The 22,605-nt window shown below is 38.4% G+C and overlaps 1 protein-coding gene and 1 long non-coding RNA gene across 2 annotated transcripts in view; both read right to left on the reverse strand.

Moving 5' to 3' along the window:
• LOC135196528 (replication protein A 70 kDa DNA-binding subunit-like) overlaps nucleotides 1–22,605 on the reverse strand; it is a 251,981-nt gene that overhangs the window by 175,004 nt on the left and 54,372 nt on the right.
• Nucleotides 13,643–22,605, reverse strand: part of LOC135196913 (uncharacterized) — a 47,718-nt gene continuing 38,755 nt past the window's right edge. Inside the window, exon 3 of the long non-coding RNA XR_010310512.1 lies at nucleotides 13,643–13,740. This is a non-coding gene — a long non-coding RNA (uncharacterized LOC135196913). The remainder of the gene's footprint in view (nucleotides 13,741–22,605) is intronic.

The raw sequence follows: 22,605 nt of genomic DNA on the forward strand, positions 1-22,605 counted from the left end.
ACTTTTAAGATGTTACCTTGCATTAATTACTTTATAAATACAATTGCATATTTTTTTGTAAATAAAATGTTGTATAACTGCATTCCTGGTATTAGGCCATGTGCTTCATATTATGAATTTTCAGCTTATGTTTCAGAATCTAATGATATTGTAATTACGGTAATAATAGCATAGGATAACAAGGAAGGTTAATTGTTCATTAAAAATTCCTTATCATTTTGGTGAAATAATACAATTTTATAGATTACATACAACTTTTTAGAACAATTTGAGTTATAGTATGTACAATAATTATCGTACATTACACTAACCTCTTGCTTTCATCTCTTTATCCCATCTTCTAGTTAAATAAGTTAAAAAAGTAAAATAAGATTGATAAAGTATCGTTAGTAACACTATACAGGCAGTCCCCGGCTTCCGACAGTTCCGGCTTCCGACGTTCCGAGGTTACGACGCTTTTTCTTAAATATTCAATGAAAATCCGTCCTGGGTTACGACGCTGACGCTTCCGACGCTCCGAGTTAACGACGCTTTTAAAAAGCGCATGCTATGATAAAAATCCTTTATAGTTTTAGCACAGTATATAATAAAAATATGTTTTTGTTACATTACAACAAAAATTTGAGGTTTATGATGATTTTCGACACTTTTTTTTTTTTTTTTTTTTTTTTTTTTTTTTTGTTTTTTTTTTTTTTTTTTTTTTTTTTTTCGTATTTTTTTTAATTCTTTTAGTGACGCCGCATATGCGGAACTAGTTTGCGGGTGCGAATGAATACACTAGCTTGGGATGCGCAGTTTAAAACAGTTCAAAAGCGCAAATAATGAAAAAATCATTGCTTGTTTCCAGTACATAATTAAAAAAAATAAAGTTTCTGGTTAGATTCAACGCAAATTCCAAGGTTACGACGTTTTTGTTATGCTTTTTAACGATACCTCATACGCAGAACTAGTTTTTGAGCGGAGGCGCATAAATTAATTAACGCTATTAAACTGTATGGTAAATTGACCGAACAACGACCGGACGGTCGAGGACGCTAAGCGTAACAATACCAAAGGACGCCACTTCAATCGCGTGCCTGCCTGAAGTTCAGTCGGTTGTGTGCTAAGACGGTGCTGATTTTCCTTGCCATTTTCGCAAATTTACAATGGCTCCTAAACGCCAAAGTACTTCCTCCGATGATAGTTCATCCAAGAAGAGGAAGGTCATCACGATGGGAGGTAAAATATGACTGTGGTGAAACGTTCGGAGAAGGGAAAAGATAACTAACACCGAAATAGGCCGTTCTTTAGGCTTGAGCAGGACCACGGTGGTAACCATTGTGAAGGACAAGGAACGTATTCTGAAGCACGTTAAGGATGCTGCACCGATGAAGTCAACGGTGATAAACGAGAAGCAACGTAGCCAGAGCATTGTTGAAATGGAGAAATTGCTCATGATCTGGCTGGAGGACCAGAACCAGCGACGTGTTCCGGTGAGCTTAAGTGTGATCCAGGAGAAGGCTAGAGCGCTGCATGAGGCAGTAGTGAAAAAGTTGGCAAAGGCAGTGCTGGTGGAGAATTTTCCGCGAGTAGAGGTTGGTTTAACCGTTTTAAGGCTCGTGCAAATTTGCATAATGTGAAGCTGCAAGGTGAAGCTGCTAATGCTGATAGCGAAGCAGCAGGTAGTTTTCCTGGTGGTTTGGCAGAGATAATTAAGGATGGTGGCTACACGGCTGACCCAAGTCTTTAATGTGGATGAGACTGGATTATTTTGGAAAAGAATGCCAAATCGAACGTATCTTTCCAAGGAGGAGAAGTCAGCACCTGGGCCATAACGCTGGAAAGGAGCAACTGACTTTGCTCTTTGGGGCCAATGCAAGTGGCGATTTGAAACTGAAGCCCTTGCTGGTGTATTTGGCCGAGAATCCCAGGCTTTCAGGGCATTTTCAAGAGTCAACTCCATGTGATTTGGAAATCAAATAAGAAGGCTTGGGTTACCTTGATGGTCTTCGAAGATTGGTTTGATGACCATTTCGTGCCAGCAGTGGAACGGTATTTGACTTCGAAGGGTCTGCCTTTTAAGGCCCTCTTAGTCCTGGACAATGCCCACATGGTCACCCTGCAAATTTTGAGCGGACATGTCCACCCTAATGTGAAGGGGTTTGTGTACCTCCCACCCAATACCACATCGCTGATACAGCCAATGGACCAGGAGTAATAGCTAATTTCAAGGCTTACTACCTTAGAAGGACCATACGTTTTGCTTTGAGGGCCATAGAAGCTAACAAGGAGTTGACACTGAAGCAATTCTGGAAGGGCTACAACATTGCTGATGCAGTGAAAAATATTGCAAGTGCTTGGGACGAGGTGAAGACGACCACTTTAAATGGGGCCTGGAAGAAACTGTGTCCACAGTTTGTGCAGCACAGTTTTGAAGGCTTTGACCAAGGCAGAAGACGTCGAGACTGTGACGAGGAAGATCATAGGGCTAAGCAAGAGGCTGAAACTAGATCTTGAACCTGATGATGTAACAGAGCTGCTGGCATCCCATGGAGAGGAATTGTCTGCAGAGGACTTACTTGAACTTGAACAGCAAATGATTGAGGAAGAGGAGGCGGCACCAGAGCCAAAAGCCAGGTCATTAACTGTGAAAGGCTTGTCATTTTGGGGGTTTTTACTAATCTGGAGAGAGCCTTGCTTCTTTGAGGCAGAAGAACCCAACGTTGCCAGGTTTGACAAAATAAAACGTGGAATGTTAGACTTAGCAACTTTCTACAAGGAGACCCTGAAGGAGAAGCAGACGAAGAGAAGTGTGCAGTCCAGGCTTGACACTTTCTTTCACAAGTCTCCAGTACCACCACCTCCCACTCCTAGTCCTGGTAAGGAATTCTGAACTGTTACTATATTTGTGTTTACTAGTGTACATATAAAATGTGTTTTAATTTTTTAATGTAACAACTAAATGTAAGGGTAAATTGTAACTTCATTAATTTTCATCATTTGTAATCTTATTGCAGAAGTGGTGACAGTTCCAGATCCCCTCTACTACCTGTGAGTTCCAGATCTCCCTGTACTACCTGTGACAGTTCCAGATCCCCTAACCTGGACCCTCTGTAGCAGCCCGTCCACCTGTACGTGTACAATCAGGTAAGCAATTTCATTTTTCTCATTTTCATGTTGGAAATTGTTTACACCCCACATACATACGTTACACTAACTTACATAGTGGTTTGATGTGTTTGATGTTGCATAACCTCATTATTTTTTTTTTCTTTTTTTTATTTCAGACCCCTTTGATAGTGACAGCGACCCAGATGACCCTGAGCCTTTCATGGTTTTGATGCCTCGCCCTACCTCATCAGGTAAGGAATCCTTAACAAATTTGTATAAAATGTTTTATAAATTGCAATAGAAATTTTATTAAAAGTGTACATATGCTACAGTTACATCACCTTATATTTATGTACCCTATCATTCTTTCCAGATCTAGATGTTCCCTCATCAGTTGATACGAGTAGTATCACCTCTCCAGAGCCCAAATCAGTTGATACGAGTAGTATCACCTCTCCCATTCCTTCAGGTAAAAGAATTCTTCATTTCTTATATTGTTCATACGTATTGCACACTACATATGTCAAACAGTAATAACATGTGCATAGTTACAGTAGTAACTCTATCATTTTATATATTTTTTTATCATTCCAGACTCCCCCAAACCCTTGCCCATCCCAACTCCATAGCCCAGCCACCACTCATCTACCATATGCCCATCCAGTCAAGCAAGCCAACCACTAGAATTTGGTAAGGACATTTTTTTTTATTAATGTTTTATTATTACATATGTAATAACCATGTTATGTATGTAACATACATACTATAATCATATGTATTACATTATCATTCCAGACTGGCATGCACCTGTGACTTACATAAACCAGACCTCTACATAGCCTACATGTCTTCATTTTGCTGAAGGTAAGGAATTCTCAGTTGTGTTTAATGTTTGCATACATACAATAAATTTTGAACAACTAAGTGGTTACATACTGTCCTTTAATATTAATTCTTCATTCCAGACTGCCCATCATCCTAGCCTGTTATCTGTGATAAAGCACACTGAAGTTAGGTTTGGAATGCATCCTTATCATGAATGCTCTACACCTCCACCTCCATCTCCCACAACCTAGGTAACAGCTTCGAGACTCACTAAAAGTTGGTAAGTTATGTAAGGAATTTCTAAATTAGTTTTTTATACTACTGTTATATGTGATATTAAACCACTGTATGGTGCATATTACTGTATGTAACTTACTCTGCATAGAGGACTTACTGACAAAATTATTTTTTGTACATTCCAGAGTCCCCTGAATGATGTAGGCTATGGGGCCACATAAGACTTTGTGCATCCAGGGTTACATAGAACGACAAATTTAAACTAAAAGTAAGGAATTAATTAACATACATTAACTAAGTTTTATACATGTTATGATATATGGAAACCACTGTATGGTGCATATTACTGTATGTAACTTACTATGCATAGAGTACTTACTGACATAATTATTTTTTGTACATTCCAGAACCCCCTGAATGATGTAGGCTATGGGGCCACACAAGACTTTGTGCATCCAGGGTTACATAGCACGACAAATTTAAACTAAAAGTAAGGAATTAATTCACATACATTAACTTTTTTACTCTTGATATAACTCAAAGTAAGGAATTATAAACTAAAAGTAAGGAATTAATTACATACTTAACTCTTTTTACTCTTGATATCTATAATTTACATATTGCATTCAGGACTTTGTGTAGTATTTTGTACTAATTGTGTTATACTTTTACCTTCCAGAGCTACCAGACTGGGATTTTAGTGTACTCCAGGATGTACTTCCAAAGGATTACAGTGTAATAGTGTATAGTGTATAATCTAACCTAAGGATTAAGTGTATTAGTGTACGTATATTAAAGTCAACTAAGGACTTGGTAATACTTCAAGATTGTGCTTTATAGTGTCACAAGAGTATAATAAAGAATATATACCTTCAAGAACCATCCTTTGGCATTGAAATAACCACACTACACATCATGCAATACTTGCATGTCACACAGGTAAGGTCTCTTTAACTTGTTATTAGTTTAAGGCATATTTCCAAGTGTCGTTCCGGCATACGACGATTTTCGGCTTACGACGCGCCTCAAGAACGGAACCCCAGTCGTAACCCGGGGACTGCCTGTACTCATTGTGTGAGCGTGTAAAACTCTAAACAACCGAACAAAACACAGACGTTTTGCTTGCATTTTAACCATCGTACGGTAGTAAATAATTACCATATTGTTCTAAGAGGTCCACGATAATAATTAATGCTGTGTTCGTGCATACGTAATTTAAAAACCGAATACATAAAAGGGTTTTTAAATTATACACGAACTCGCAACATTTATTATTATTGTGGACCTCTTAGAACATTATATATACTCTCGCGATAGATGATGTTAAAGTAGAATAAGAACTGATATTTTAACATTACAGTACTGTATTACCTGTAATGCCCCTTATTTGCTATGGAGAAAAGATCGGCAGGGGTATAATGGAGAAAAAAGTATTCTAATAAAAAATACTGGGCATGAAAGAACACATAAACATAAAGCAGTATTATAATGAAATAAAGTGAAAATAGCGAACGGAATCTGTTGACTTTTACACAAAACACATGCCCTCAAATGCCATCTACAGTGTTCCCCCCATATTCGCAGTCTCCGGATTCGCGGACTCACACATTCGCGGATTTTTCTTTGGAACCTATCTAGAAAATTATTCGTGGACGGACTTGCCCGATTTGCGGAATTTTCCGAACGAAAATAATCACTAATTAGTGTATTTTGATGTTTTATTTCATGACTAAATACATTTTATGATACAAAAATGATTTACTAATTTTCAAATATTAATTTTGATTAATACTGTATTAGTAAGTTTAATCAGTTTAAATATCACATAATAAAAATAATAATTCTCTCTCTCTCTACTACAAAGATATATGTTTTTTTTGTATATAAATAAATGATTTACTATTTTCAAATATTAATATTAATTTATACAGCAATAATATAAATTCATTAAAGAAAATACCATAGTGAATTAGTAAGATTTTAGCTTATAAATTTAAAAAATTATGGAAGAATGAAGGAAATCCCAGTCAGATTCTTTCTCTAACTCGAGGTATTAAAACTCAGATATACGTATAAGTTAAGTGACCGGAGGGGGAAGGAGCTGATTTGTTGCTGCCATCAAGTGGGTATGAAATTATCACCCTCTCTCTCTCTCTCGTCATCTCTCTCTCTCTCTCTCTCTCTCTCTCTCTTACTGAGATGAGAGATTTTTATGGTACATAATATGCGTAATATGTTTATTAATATTTTCAAATAATAATAAATAATAACAATAATAATAACTGTAATTACAAAAATCCTATGTGAAAGTATTTTACAAATACTACGATAATCTCTCTCTCTCTCTCTTAAAGCGATGTATGTTTTTTGGATGATGATTTACTAATTTTCAAATATCAATATTAATGTAAACAGCAATAATATAAATTCATTAAAGAAAATACTAAAGTGAATTAGCAAGATTTTAGTTTATAAATAAAAAGAATTATGTAACCCCGTGTCTTGTTTTTTGAACACTTAGCCAGCTTGGTTGGCTGGGTTCCAACTGTCAAATCGAGTGTTGCCATCTACGAATCATTGAGATTCTCTTTCTCTTTTGCTGATATATATGAGATAATTTCTATGGTACATGTGTATGTTTATTAATATTTTCGCATAATAATAATAATAATATAACTAATCTCAAAATTCACATGTGATAGCATTTTAAAGAAGTACAATAATCTATCCATTTCACTCTTTTAAATAAGGACAACCCTCTCTCTCTCTCTCTCCACACGAGATACTAGCATGCGCTAGTGGTAACTCTCGCCCTCTGTTTGGGCTGGAAGTGTATGTATAAGTATATCTTTAAGGACATTACTACATTTTATGGTAAAAATAATAATATACAGTACTAGTTTTTACAATAATATTACGTTTAATGAGATTAAACAGTAACAATAACATTCTCTCTCTCTCTCTCTCTCTGCTATTGGCTGTTTATATATTTCTAATGGTAAAATGTTTAAGATTACTTTAAAATGATATTAATAATACCAATTCAATGGTATATTTGATGTAGGATAATACTTTAAGTAGACATTTGGTATTTGTGATTTCACATTCCATTGTTCCCTTGTAAAAAGAAAATGGATGTCTCAAATAGTAACAGTATGAAAGAAAACGTGCATGACTGAATACTAATGGGGGGACTGAATTATTTTCACATACGTAACTAAGTCATTCAGTACGTACATAGTACGTATTTATGTATAAACATAAAATGTAAGATTTACTTTAAAATAGTATTAATAATATTTCAAAGATTAATATGAACCATAATAGGATATTTTATGTATATTTGATGAAGGATGGTCTTTAAGGGATACTTTGGTGTTTGCATGTTCAGGATAGTTTATGAGCATTCGGGGATTCTAACTATTCGCGGGGGGGTCTGGTACGCATCCCCCGCGAATACGGGGGACCACTGTATTAACAAAAAATAAATTTAGTTCACAAATAGATGTAGTATTTAAGTCATATTTTGACCTACAAACACTTGACGTAACAAAAAATAACTGCCTCCCACATAAATAAAGTTTCTAGATATTTATTTATGCTAACTATAAGCAAGAAAATTGCTCTGAATTGAGTTAATTACATATAAATAAACTTACCTAAGCCCTCAGCTAATTTTTTCAACCCAAATCATCGATTGCTTTGTTTGTAATTTATTTATAATACAAATAGTAATCTAAAACTACATAACAGTATTATTGGATACATACAGTTAAGTAAAGCATCTTTTTTTTTTAAGATCCATGGAAAAGGGGCATATTTGTTATCTTTGCATTTTATATTAACCCTCTTATGCCGACTGGACGTATTTTACGTCGACATTTTTTGTCTCCCGTGTGCCGACTGGACGTATTTTACGTCGACTTACAAAAGTTTTTTTTTAAAATTCGCGGAAAAATACTTATAGGCCTACCAGCCTAAAACTTTTGAATCACGCGCCTTGGAGGATGCTGGGAGTTCACGGATCAAGGTGTTGTTTTGTTTACAATCGTTACGGAGGCGCGCAAGCGCGAATTTCTTTCTTGCCGCACTAAAAAGTATTTGTGACACATCTCAAAAATTATTTCGTCACTTTGACATAATTTTTGTACCATTGTAAATTAGCCGTTACATGAAGTATTATATATGAAAATGTGCGCATTTTTATGTAGAATACAACAATAAAATACTCATGATTGTAGCTTTTATCAGTTTTGAGATATTTTCATATAATAACGATAATTGCCAAAATTTCAACCTTCGGTCAACTTTGACTCTACCGAAATGGTCGAAAAACGCAATTGTAAGCTAAAACTCTTATATTTTAGTAATATTCAATCATTTACCCTAATTTTGCAACTAATTGGAAGTTTCTAGCACAATATTTCGATTTATGGTGAATTTATGGAAAAACTTTTTCCTTACATCCGCACGGCAACTCTTCTGAAAAAAATCATACTTGCGATTGTGGTAATGTTTGCAGAATTTTAAAATTAGCCGTTATATAAAGTTTTATATATGGAAATGTGCGCAATTTCATGCACAATACAACTAAAACAACCCATGGTTGTAGCTTTTATCAGTTTTGAGATATTTCATATAAATAACGATAATTGCCTATTTCAATTTATGCTGAATTTATGAAAAAAAATAACATTTTCTTTACGTCCGCGCAGTAACTCCCGAAAAAATCATACGTGCGGATTTGTGGTAATGGTTTGCACCATTTTAAATTAGCCGTTACATAAAGTTTTATATATGAAAATGTGCGCAATTTCATGTAGAATACAAAAAAAAAATAATTGAAGGTTGTAGCTTTTCTCATTTTTGAAATATTTGCATATAAATCACGATAAATAGAAAAAAAACCACGTTCGGTCAACTTTGACTCTACCGAAATGGTCGAAAAACGCAATTGTAAGCTAAAACTCTTACAGTTCTAGTATATTCAGTCATTTATCTTCATCTTGAAACAAATTCGAAGTCTCTAGCAAAATATTTAGATTTATAGTGAATTTAAAAAAAAATCTTTCCTTCCCTCCGTGCGCAGATTCTTCGCCACAAATCTCCGAAATGCGTACGTCCCATTCTCGGAATATTTGCTCCGTTTCATATTAGGCATTTCATAGAGTTTTATATATGAAAATGTGCGCAATTTCATGTGGAAAAAAACAAAAAAAACGAAAAAATATTTGAAGGTTGTAGCTTTTCTTTTTTCCAAAATAATTGTATATAAAAAATATATATATTCAACATTCGGTCAACTTTAAACTCGTCAGATATGGTCGAAAACTGCAATTGTAAGCTAATACTCTTACAGTATAGTAATATTCAATCATTTGTCTTCATTTTGAAAGAAATTGGAAGTCTCTAGGACAATATTTAGATTTATGGTGAATTTTTGAAAAAAAATATTTGTTTACGTCCGCGCGTTACGAATTCATGCATTATTTTGTGATAATATTTTCTCTGTGTTGCTTTTATCGTTTTACAATGTGTTATATACCAAAATGATTGCAATTTAGTGTACATTACAACGAAAAAAAATAAATACCTTGTTACCTTTAACCGTTTTGCGCACAGCGCGATTTGAATACAATTATATATGAAATTTTGTTTTTGCGCTATCATATATCGCATTATTTATATATGATAATGATAATTTTTTTCATTTCTGATGGTTGCATACTAAACTTCAGCCAATGACAAAAAAAGGAGCCAAAAATGACCTCTTAATCTTGAAAACTAAGCGTGCTGTGATTTTTTGAAAAACATATTTTTTCCGCTTCCGCGCTCACTCTGAAACACCTCCGGCACACGGGAGACAATTTTTTTTTTAACCGCTTCGGCGTAAGAGGGTCAAGATGCTAATACTGTATGTGAATATCACATATGCTAATTTTATTTTCTTGTGTATGATACAACTCTCTTACAATTAATGTCAAAATTAGCTCGGCAAAAGTCGCATGATATGCGAGTATATACGGTAACCAATAGCAGTCTTCTTATACTACATATATAAGATAAATTCATGAAAATTTGCCATAATTTTTTACCTTGTCTTATCTGAAGGTCGCTTATACACGGATATATATGGTACTTTTGATGCACAATGGCATGGGAAAATCAACTTATAACAAATTACTCACCAACAACAGAGTCCTTTGTAACTTTTTCTAACTGATCCAAGGGCACAAATGAGTATTGCATAGATGGAATAGCAGTATTCTCATGACATGGAGCCACCTGAAATTATGAATATGTAATTTTATGCAAACAAGATTAAATCTTTCATACAATGCGATTACTTATTATTAGCCTTAACAGATAATAAATAGTCACAAATTCTTGTAGTTTTATGCAAACAAAATTAAATCTTTCATACAATACCATTACTTATTATTAGCCTATACAGATATCATGAATAGTCAAGAGATTCTCAAGTCCCTGTTTACAGAGAGGGGACAGTAGTCAGCCCAGTAAAGGTGCGCTCACACGGTCGAACAATGTCCGACGGACAAACATTGTTACCATACCATAGGCGAAGCAGGATGACGTCATAAGCGTTGAAACGATGGAAGTAGATCTGGCAACAAACAGTGGTACCAGATGAGGTTGTATACCACTGTTTTTACTCTGCTCACAAGGCAAAGACCGGCAGACAATTGTTAATTGGTAATAATGTTTGTCCGTCGGACATTGTTCGACCGTGTGAACGCACCTTAAGGCATATAGGTTGGGGGAACACCCAAGTGCATCGCACCACCACCTTCATTCTGTGTGCCGTCTATGAGCTCTGAGAAATAAACAAGGTTGGGAGACAGAAGTCTCATTATAAGCAATGGCTTAACCGGAAGTTATTTATCCCTTACAAAAATTAAATCAGTTCCATCCCAAAACCATTAACAGTATAGTCCAAGTTGGAGATCCAATCTCATCTTGTTTTGTTTGTATGGTATTTTTATGTTGCATGCTTATTCAGCAACAGGCTCTACGTGACTTCTGAACTACATCGAGCGTGAACTTCTATCACCAGATTATTATTATTAATAGGGCTTAGTTTTCCCAGACCTCTGAATCACCAAAAATACACATCTCTAACACCTAAATGGAATACCCGAGAATCAAACTCGTGGCTATTGAGGTGGCAGGTCAAGACCATACCAATCACGCCCATTGATGCGCTCCCAAAATTTTGAGAAACATCAACGTTGTAATGTGTCGCTAACATGTTTAATGACAATGCTTTAAACCATTTCAGGCAAATTTCAAAGAGATCAGAAATATATGTCTCTGGAGTTTTTTTTTTATATTCGGCAGGGGTCCAGTGACTCTCAGGCTGGTCCTAGTGCCAGTAAAAACCAAAGTAAGGAAGTAACATCAGACCGTGCCACTAAAAGACGCAGAAAAGTAACCCCAGAAGCGTTCATGATACCTGAAGTCCTTCTGAAAGGGGTTTCCCCTTCCAAAGAGTAACCTCTCCTCCTCCCTCTCCATCTTCCATACACTAACAAGTCTTCCATAAAGGTAAGAGTGATGTTAAATGTTCATTATTCACTTCATTATTCATTTATATTAATTTCTCATTCTTTTCTGTGTCTAAAAGTGTTCATTCCTTGTAAAATGTATATTTTTTTTTAATATTTTGGGGGTCGGGAATGCATTAATTCTATTGACATTATTCCTTATGGGAATTATTGTTTCGGTTTTCGTGGAAGGTTCCAGAGCGAATTAAGTATGAAAACTGAGGTTCCACTGTATGATATGTATAATACATGTTGTTGCTGTTTTAGATTTAGCTGGCCTATTGCCAGCACAGGGTCTTGCTCTTAGAGTAGCCTGTAATGATATAATACATGCAACATTACTATAATTGGATACAGTAAGCAAAATAACTTTTTTATAAATCAGCTTTATTACACATAATATGGTTGTGCTGTTTGACTTTTTGCATAGTTCCTCACTGGACGAATGGGTTCCATACTAGACTAACAATCTGGTGGCCCGGGTTTACTTCCCGCAGCCACCAGCAGGGAATTAGAGAAATTTATTTCTGGTGATTATAAATTCATTTCTCTATATAATGGGGTTTGGATTCCACAATAAGCTGTGGGTCCTGTTGCTAAGAAACCAATTGATTTGTAGTCACCTAAAAAAATCTAATTCTTTGGACCAGCCATAGGAGAACTATTAATCAGTCAGTGGTCTGGTAAAACTAAGATATACTTGACTTTTGCCAAATGGTTACTTTTCTCCAAAAATTGTTCAAGTTTTCAGAATTACATATTAGATCGTAAACCTGCAGGAGGTGTCTAGGTCATTTTTTCAAGGGTTTATTTGTTTTTTTTTACTCAATTCAAGTGTCTTAGAATTTATTAACATTAGGCAAGTTGTTTATTACATTTACTAATGTAATGGAAAAATATTTCAAATCTTAAAACTTTTTCTATGGGCTATTTGGAGAAAATTAAATATGGATTGAAAATATCTCTACATACAATCACCATCATCTCTAACACACTGTGATACAAGGGGCCTCTGTGAAATTCTACCAATCATCCAACTGACATTATCAAGCACTATTCTCTTCAGGGGTGTGTGCAAAGGGTATGCCCAACACAACACCATCTCCCTTTCATCAATATCTCATTTACAAATGTAACTTGTGTAATTTCTCTCATGGTATCCCTCAGTGAATACCCTGCCCTCATAATTTGCATTTTGTAGATTCATTTTGAGCCCCAGCTCTCATAGGTATACTACATAAGCTCTGCAAATTTGGCACTCTTACTTTATTGAAACAGCATCACCAGCATACTCCAAATATAATAAGTATACCTATCATTATGCCAATTTACAACTTTTCCAATTTTGACCAATATTTTTCATTGAGAATTATTGGAGAAGGACAAACAGCAAGTGAAATAATATCTTTATGTAGTACTCATGCTACTTACTGTAAATTCCTTGACAACAGCCCCAGCAACATTACCATGAATGTACTTTATTCAATATTTTGGTCTGTGGACACTCAAATACTTTCATGTAATTAACAAGGGCATCAAGAGGGATTTTTCAATTTCTTACTAGTCATAGATCTGTAAAACTCTTGTCTCTTCTAAAACCTCCTAGTTCATCTCTTAAGTTTTTTCTCAATTTCCTTCCCAAACCTATATATACACAAAAAAATACAAGGGTGGCACTGCATACTACTTTCAAGACTGCAGTTTCATGCATTTAGCTATCAACTACCACTCTAACCATTCCAAAACAGAAAAATATGTACAATACTTTAATAGACAACTTGGTGGGATAGGAACCTTTGCAATTACTTTTCTACTGTGTGAAATATGAGACTAAAATTATTAATTTCATACACAAAAATACAACAATGTTTCAGTTAAAGCACACAATACTCATTTACACACAGAAAGGACACTTACCTCAGTCATTCTTATTCAGTGTCAGCTCATAATCATTATTGAGATTTGAGTATTGCTTATTTGCAGTCTTCAGAGTTCCACCAGTAATGTAATAAACATTGTTTATCTGAGAAAAAAAAAATTTGTAAACAGTATTAGTAAAATTTAACCACAAAGAATTAAATATTTTCAAAATTGCACACTAATAAACTTTTCTTGTGACTGATATGACAATTCTTGAAAGAAAATGTATTATTCCTAGCTATACAAACCAGAGGTCTTTAACATTAGGAATTACTTTCGGTGAAAGCTGGAAAACTGCTGCTAGACTTTTAAACAAGGTGGTTAGGTAGTTTACCTACCGTTCGGTTGGCAGGAGTCCCGTCCACCTGAACATGAACATTCCAATTTGTGTTTTGGCCCAAATGAAGTGGGTATGAGATGTAAAGGACCTCAGGTTTGTATAGTTAGGAAAAATACACAACATACAAACCTTCAGTCCTTTATATAAGTAAGACTCATAATTGGAGGTCACCAGTTCCAGCAAGTTATGGCCAAATCCATCATCTGCCCAAAGGAAGAGAAGGATGAAAGGGCAAAGAAGAAGAGAAGCAGTCACTCCCACATTCATTCTCACATCTAACGCAAGATGGAACCTTGTCCTGATAAAAGGACCGTTAAGCTACACAACTTGTTGAGCAGCCACCAGGTCCCAAGGAAAAAATGTTCCATGGACTTGTGGGCAGCACCCAAAGGTAGGGTAGAGGAATTGAAGGTGGTCTGTTGAGACCACATCCGCACCTTCAGAACCTGCTGGACCAACATTTTCTCTGTCTCAAAAGCCAGAGAGAAATCGTGTTCTTGGACAAGCCAGTGCTAACAAAGAGTCATCAACACTCAGGCTGGAGTTGGCGAGTCTCCTTCAGATGTATCCCTGCACTTCAACAGGACAGAGTAGCATCTCTTCTGCATCATCACCTATAAAGTCCTCTAGGGAGGAGATCGTAAAGGAATCAAACATGAATTCAGGGGCAAATGGGTTTTGAATCTTTGCTACAAAGTCCGGGACAAAATTGAGCATAACAGTATCCCCCCCCATCCCGGTCCAGTGTTTCACATCAAAATACAGTGGACCCCCCGTATTCGCGGACTCTCACATTCGCGGATTTCTCTCGGGAAACGTTTCCCTGCATTATTCGCGGAAAATTCGCGCATTCGTGGTATATTTCTATGAGAAATATCCACAAATTCCTGGTTTTTTTTTTTTATCAATTTTATCATAAAATGCTTTTTTTTTGTGATAAAACTATTAAAAAAACCAAGTATGAAAATTTTTAGTGGTTTTTCTTAAGTTTTAACTAACAAAATAGGCTGTTTTTAGCGTTTTTATAGGGGTTCCAAACATTCGCGGATTCTAACTATTCGGGGGGGGGGGGGGGGGGGGGGGGGGGGTTTTTTTGTTTTTTTTTTTTTGTCTGGTACGCATCCCCCGCGAATACGGGGGGACCACTGTAGTCCATGAAATTCGCCTACTGTCTTCTCCAATGCCAGGGCAAGCAGGATCACAGTCTTGAGGGTCAGATGGCTGTCTGACGACTCTTGTAAAGGTGCATACAGCACATGAGTCAGGCTCCTCAGAACAAGTCACGTCCCATGCATGGGGCCTGAGGTCCCTGGGTGGGCAAGGCCTTTTGAACCTTCTCATCAAAAATGAGATCTCCAGCCCTTTCAGCTGATAGACCAAACCTGAGAGCAACTCAATAGTCCTTCAATGCTGAAACGGAGAGAAGCTTCTCTCAGCGAAGGAAGATGAGGAAATCCGCGACCCGTTGAAGAGTAGCTCTGACCGGAGAGACACCCAGTCTACGAAACCAACCACAGAAGATTGCCCATTTTCCCTGGTATATTGCAGCAAACATTTCTGTTGCATGGCGTGAAAAGCCTCTCACTAGCAAGAGATGGTGGATAACCTCCAGCCGTGAAGACACAGGGACAGCACTCCCTGACAGTACTACTCTATGTGGGGTTGACACAGAAGGTTTTGCCAGGCAGAAAACAATCTCGGTGCCTCAGAGAGCAGGGCTTGAAAGTCGGGATACCAAACGGCCTGTGGCCTTTTAGGAGCCACTAATTTTCCATAATTTGAGCAATGCCTGCATTTCACCAATACAGAAAACACAAATAAAATAACACTGACTAAACTGATATATAATCACCAGTTTTTCCAATGACGACAAGTAAGCAATTACGACTTGCCATTGCCATGCTGGTAGTTCCCTCCTGAACTTGCAGATAGAAGAGTATGAGGGAAAACTCTTGCTGCTACCATATCCATCAGTATGCCCAGGTACTGTATCTTCTGGCTGGGGGCGAGATCGAACATCTTAAATTTACCATAATCCAGAGGGTGTGGCAATATTCAGAGTTGGTCCTGGTCATGAAACAAGCCAGGACTAGCTCATTATCAAGATACCTCAACACTTGTGTCCCTTGCTGAGAGCTCGAACACAGTGCCTGAACTGGTATACAGTCTTCCTAAGAATAAAGCAAAGAACGACTGATGTATGTGTATTTGAAAATCAGCATCTTTCAGAGCTACTGTAAGCATGAAGTTGTTCTCACTGATGGAGGCGAGCACTTAGTGCACAGTCTCCACTGTGAATTAAGGGTATTGGCAGGGTCTGAGATTAATTTGAGTGACGGTGATCAAACTTCCACAGGTTGTTACCTTCTAGTTTGACCAAAGATGCACACAAAATTTCAGGTGAATTGGATGAAAACTTTTTTTTTTTTAATGAATATTTTTCTTTTAAACATAGCATTTTTTTTATTGTTGTTTAAAGTACATCTCCTCTTTTATTTATCATTCAATTTAAAAAACAAAGTAACAGCAGAAAGTTTAATTCTTATCAAATAAAAGGGCAAACTCAAAAATGTAATATGAGGATGTGAGAACCAGAAGGTGCTAAGTGCCACTACCATCAAAACTGAGATTTTCACAGAAAACGGTATATCGTAGGCATAGCAATTTTTCTCAATGTGGATATGGCGTTTTCTGGCCCTACAATATGGTCGAAAATGGCATAGAAGTCAATGCATGTTTAGCCTTGAAATTTTTTTAACACACAGCGAATAAATGCTTAGAACCAGAAGGTGTCATCTCGCATCGTGTCCCTCCACCACTCAGCGTCGAGATTCCCAGGGAAAGTGGCAGCCAATCACAGTGCTTCATCAATGAGTGAGTAGGTGTCTCAGCCAATCACAGCACGATGCGCTCTCTCGAGCATATCAGCACGCACGAAGCATAGTATTATGGGATGTGGCAAAATGTAAACAAAACTCACTGACCACTGATGACGACTTCTTGCGCGGATTGGATTATGTTGATGAGGTGAGTGTTAAGTCAAAAATTTTCATTATCATTATCATGTTTTTTTTTTTTTTTTTTTTTTTTTTTTTTTTTTTTACTGTTTCGGGTGCATTTATTATACAAGCAGTCCCCGGGTTACGACGGGTTCGGCTTATGATGTTCCGAGATTAAGGCGCTTTTCAATTATATTCATCAGATATTATTTCCAGGGTTATGATGCCTAAAACGCTCATCTGGCAGAAGAAATATGACATCAAAAAGCAAAATAATCAATATTTGAAGGTTTTTTTATGCAAAATGCAATACGAATGCAGTTTACAGAGTTTAGAAGGCACCCAAAGCATTAAAAGTAAGGTTTTCTTAGTATTTTTGGTGATGTTCTGGCTTACGACGATTTTCGGGTTACAACGCATCTCAAGAACGGAACCCCCGTCGTAACCCGGGGACTACCTGTATCGTGGTTGGTTTTTATTATTTTTGATATTTGTCTGTATTAAGTGTTTTTGGGGTATTTTCCTATATAATAAACTTTGATATTAATACAGATTTTAAACTGTTTTCTATGTATTTATATGATTTGGAACCGTTTTATGATGTATTTCCATTCATATTGTTGTTGGTCATTATTATTTTTTATGTCTGTATGTATTTATGGTATTTTCTGGTATTTTCCAATATACATGGACATAACTCTTAAACGCCGAGCCGGTATTTCCGAAAGTGTCTCCCGTATGTCAGCGGTGTTCGCGAGTGAGCACCGAAGCAGATAAAAAGTTTTTTTTTTTAAATCTCAGCACGCTTAATTTTCAAGATTAAGAGTTCATTTTAGGCTCCTTTTTTTGTCATTGCCTAAGTTTAGTATGCAACCATCAGAAATTAAAAAAATATCATTATCATATATAAATATTGGAATATATGACAGCGACAGCGCAAAAAAAAAATTTCATATATAATTGTATACAAATCGTGCTGTGAGCAAAACATGATATTGTCATGTTACAATAAAGTTTTATACATACTTACCTGACAGATATATACTTAGCTATAGACTCCGTCGTCTCCGACAGAATTTCAAATTTCGCGGCACACGCTACCGGTAGGTCAGGTGATCTACCGCCCTGCCCTGGGTGGCAGGACTAGGAACCATTCCCGTTTTCTAATCAGAATTCTTCTCTTCCACCTGTCTCCTGCGGGGAGGCTGGGTGGGCCATTAATCGTATATATCTGTCAGGTAAGTACGTATAAAACTTTATTGTAACATGACAATATTATTTTTATACATTCAACTTCCCTGCCAGATATATACTTAGCTGATTAGCACCCATTGGTGGTGGGTAAGAGACAGCTAATTACTGAAATAGACAGGTAAACAACATATGTTGTAGGTATTAATAAACCTTGGTTCCTACCTTATTAGGCTGAAGCCTTCGCGGCTACTGCCTTGGAGTCCCCCTGCTTAAGCCTCAAGAGCCTCATCGAGATTATTGATCTATGGCTAAGAGTTCTTGTGGGTCTGCCAATGGGGTCTTATCCACTTACTCGGCAGAGCCTAAAGGCATTTGTCATTGGTGCTATTCCACTAACATGACAATACACCTTGTTCAAGGAGCACAACACCGATCCCGATCACCTGATCCTAACATCCATGTTAGTTCTAAGATTGCAAGGAGTTATCCCCAAACTCCTTACAAACAACCAAAAACTCGAAACCTAATTACACGTTCATTTATACAAAATATACAAAAAAAAAATGTTGTTTACTACCCCCACTAGCCATACATACCCTTGATCCCCTACCAGCAATGACACTATGCGCCCGTGCGACATCCGTGAGCTTGCTAATAGAAAACCAAGCACATATCTGACAAGAGGGTTTATGTACGATTAAAACTCAAAATATTTAAGGATCAGTCTTTGCTCCAAGACCCAGCACTGTATCTGCTGATACAAATGGACCTAGAGAGAAGCACTTCTCATAAGTCACTCTCACATCCTTCAGGTAATGAGATGCAAACACTGAATTGCACCTCCAATAAGTAGTCTCAATGATATTTTTAAGAGACATATTCTTTTGGAACGCCAAGGACGTTGCTACTGCTCTCACCTCATGGGTCTTAACCTTTAGAAGACCGAAGGATTCTTCCGAGCAGTTCTTGTGTGCGTCCGTAATTACGCTTCTCACAAAGAAGGCCAAGGCGTTTTTGGACATGAGTCTTTTGGGGTTCTTCACAGCACACCAAAGACCTTGTTGACAAGCTCCCATCTGTCTCTTCCTCTCTAAATAAAATTTAAGAGCTCTCACTGGACAGAGAGACCTCTCTGTCTCTCTGCCTACGAGGTTAGATAGACCTTTTACTTCAAGCTTCTGGGCCAAGGTTTTTGACGGGTTTTTCGTTCTTCGACCAGAAACATTGTCTGGAACGAGCAGATAGCAGCATCTCCTTTGAACCCCACTGTGGAATCCAGAGCGTGCAATTCGCTCGTCCTCTTGGCTGTAGCGAGAGACAACAGGAATAAGCATTTCCTAGTGACGTCGCGGAAGGAAGCCAATGTAAAGGCTCGAATTTATCAGAGGAAAGGAATTTCAGGACCATGTCCAGATTCCAACTAGGTGTTCTAGGAGTTGCTGCTTTTGAAGTTTCAAAGGATCTAATTAAATCGTGTAGATCTTTGTTATCTGCAATTTCTAGCCCTCGATTTCTGAATACTGAAGACAGCATGCTTCTGTATCCCTTTATTGTTGACACAGATAGGTGTGATTCCTCTCTCAGAAAGAGGAGGAAATCGGCAATATTAACTATAGAGGTACTGTAGGAGGAGGACAGCTTCTGACTCTTACACCACCTCCTAAAGACTTCCCACTTCGATTGGTATACTCTTCTCGTTGAAGCTCTGCGGGCTCGTGCGATAGAGCCCGCAGCCTTGCGAGAAAAGCCCCTCGCTCTGACAAGTCTTTCGATAGTCGAAAGGCAGTCAGAGCGAGACCTGGGAGGTTGTGATGAAACCTCTCGAAGTGGGGTTGTCTGAGTAGATCTGGTCTGTTTGGAAGAGATCTGGGGAAGTCCACTATCCACTCCAGTACCTCCGTGAACCATTCTTGGGCTGGCCAAAATGGGGCTATTAGTGTCAACTTCGTGCTCTTTGAAGCTACGAACTTCTGAGCACTTTCTAGCCCCAGGATCTTGAACGGGGGAAAGGCGTAGGCGTCCACACCCACCAATCCAGGAGAAACGTCTATTGCGAAGGCTCTCGGATCTTCTACTAGAGAGCAAAAGATCTCTACTCTTTTGGAGAGGAACGTCGCAAACCAGGTTCTATGTGAGGTCTCCCCCTCCCCCCACAGGGACCAAAGACTTCGACAACTTCTTCGTGTAGAGTCCATTCTGTGGGGAAGGACCTGATTCCTCCTGCTCAGTCTGTCCGCTCTCACATTCTTTATCCCTTGCACAAATCTTGTGAGAAGAGTTATGCCTCTTTCTTCTGTCCAGGTTAACAGGTGTTTTGTTAACTGAAAGAGGGAGAAAGAGTGCGTGCCTCCTTGCTTGCGTATGTAAGCCAGAGCCGTGGTGTTGTCCGAGTTTTATCTGTATCACCCCGCCTCTGACTATCTTTTCGAAGAACTTTAAGGCTAGGTGTATGGCCACTAGTTCCTTGCAACTGATGTGCCAGGACACCTGTTCCTTTGTCCAGGTGCCTGACACCTCCCTTGCTCCTAGCTCGCTCCCCATCCCGACTCCGAAGCGTCGGAATATAACACTTAGTCTGGGTTCTGCAGGGCAAGCGATACGCCTTTGTTCTTTTGAAGGGAAGGATCCACCACTTCAAGTGATCTTTTATCTCTTGTGGAAGGCGGGAAGATGTCCGAGAGTTGTCCCGTCTTCCAACTACACACCCCTTTCAGGAAAAACTGAAGAGGGCGAAGGTGAAGCCTCCCCAGAGAGAAGAACTTTTCTAGTGAGGACAGGGTCCCTAAAAGGCTCAGATAATCCCTCGCTGAACTGCTCTTTCTCTCTAAGAAGCTCGAGATTTTCGACAAACCTCGAGTGATTCTTTCTCGCGAAGGAAATACTCGAAAACCCCGAGAATCCATCTGAATCCCCAAGATAGACCAAGCTCTGGCTGGGGATCAGCTGCGACTTCTCGAGGTTCACGAGTAATCCCAGCGATTCTATCATGTTTCTTGTTACTGATAAGTCCTCCAAGCACTGAATCTCCGACTTGGCCCTGATCAGCCAGTCGTCTAAGTAGATGGGATGTTTTTATTCCCTCTAGGTGAAGCCATCTTGCTACCATTCGCCATCAGGTTGGTGAATACCTGCGGAGCTGTAGACAGACTGAAGCACAGAGCCTGCCTGAATTGAAAATCTTGTCTCCTACTACAAACCGAAGATATTTCTTTGACAAATGGTGAATGGGAACGTGGAAATACGCATCTTGCAAATCCAGAGACCATCCAATCTCCTGGACGAAGAGCCGACATTACTGAGGCGGACGTTTCCATACGGAACTTCTTTTTCTGAACAAAGCGATTAAGAGCGCTTACGTCAAGTACTGGTCTCCACCCCCCCGATGCCTTTGGTACTAGAAAAAGGCGATTGTAAAATCCCGGGGAGTGTGCATCCTGCACAAGTTCGATGGCCTCCTTTTCCCACATTTGTTCCACCATTTGAAGGAGAGTCTTTCTCATTACAGGGTCTCTGTACCTCGCTGACAGTTCCCGAGGCGTAATGTTAGGGAGGACTGTCCTCGAAGGGGATTACGTATCCTTTCTTTAGGATCGAGACTGACCAAGGGTCGGCTCCCCTTTTTGCCCATACTCCTGCAAACGTTCAGGAGTGGCGCCCACTGGTGCTTGAAGGAGCAACAAGTCATTTAGTTTTCTTGAAAGGTCTGAAGGAAGACCTTCCTCTCTTGTCAGAGCTCTTCTTTCTGGCAGGGGGACGAGCCGCTGCACCTCCACGAAAGGGCTGCTGGGGAGGACGAGAGTCCTTCTTAATCATAGACACTACAGGAAGTCCTTTCTTGGACGTTTGTACCAGTAAGGTCTTGTGTCGCCTTCTCAGTTAGCGAGCGAGATATATCCTTCACTACTGAGAAGGAAACAGATGATCCGACAGAGGGGCGAACGCAACAATAAAGCAGTCCTCTGGCTCGGAGAAACCCCTTTTGATAATATGGGATCCATATACTGATCTCTTTTTTAGGAGACCAGCACCAAAAAGGGAAGCCACTTCTCCTGAACCGTCCTGTACTGCCTTGTCCATGCAAGACAGGACGCTATGGAGAATCTCTGGGTTTTTAAGAAACTCCGGATCTTTAGATTTGTTGGCCAGAACTCCGAGTGACAATCCAGAAAATTGAACACCTCTAAAGTGACAAAAGTCCTTTAGAAAGTGGTTCAACTCCGAAATGCTCCACGTCGATCTGACCGATCCTAAAGAGTGACGTCTAGAGGCCTCCACTAAATTGGAAAAGTCCGCATCTGCCGAGGCAGGAAGAGAAAGACCCATAGTCTCTCCTGTCCCATACCAAATACCGTCGTCTTTCATGGAGCTTGGAAGGAGGCGTGCAGAATACAGTCTTTCCCAACTCTTTCTTCTTGTCCATCCAAGAATCTAAAGA

This window comes from Macrobrachium nipponense, chromosome 18, assembly GCF_015104395.2.
Source record: "Macrobrachium nipponense isolate FS-2020 chromosome 18, ASM1510439v2, whole genome shotgun sequence".
In the NCBI taxonomy this organism is placed as follows: Eukaryota; Metazoa; Arthropoda; class Malacostraca; order Decapoda; family Palaemonidae; genus Macrobrachium; species Macrobrachium nipponense.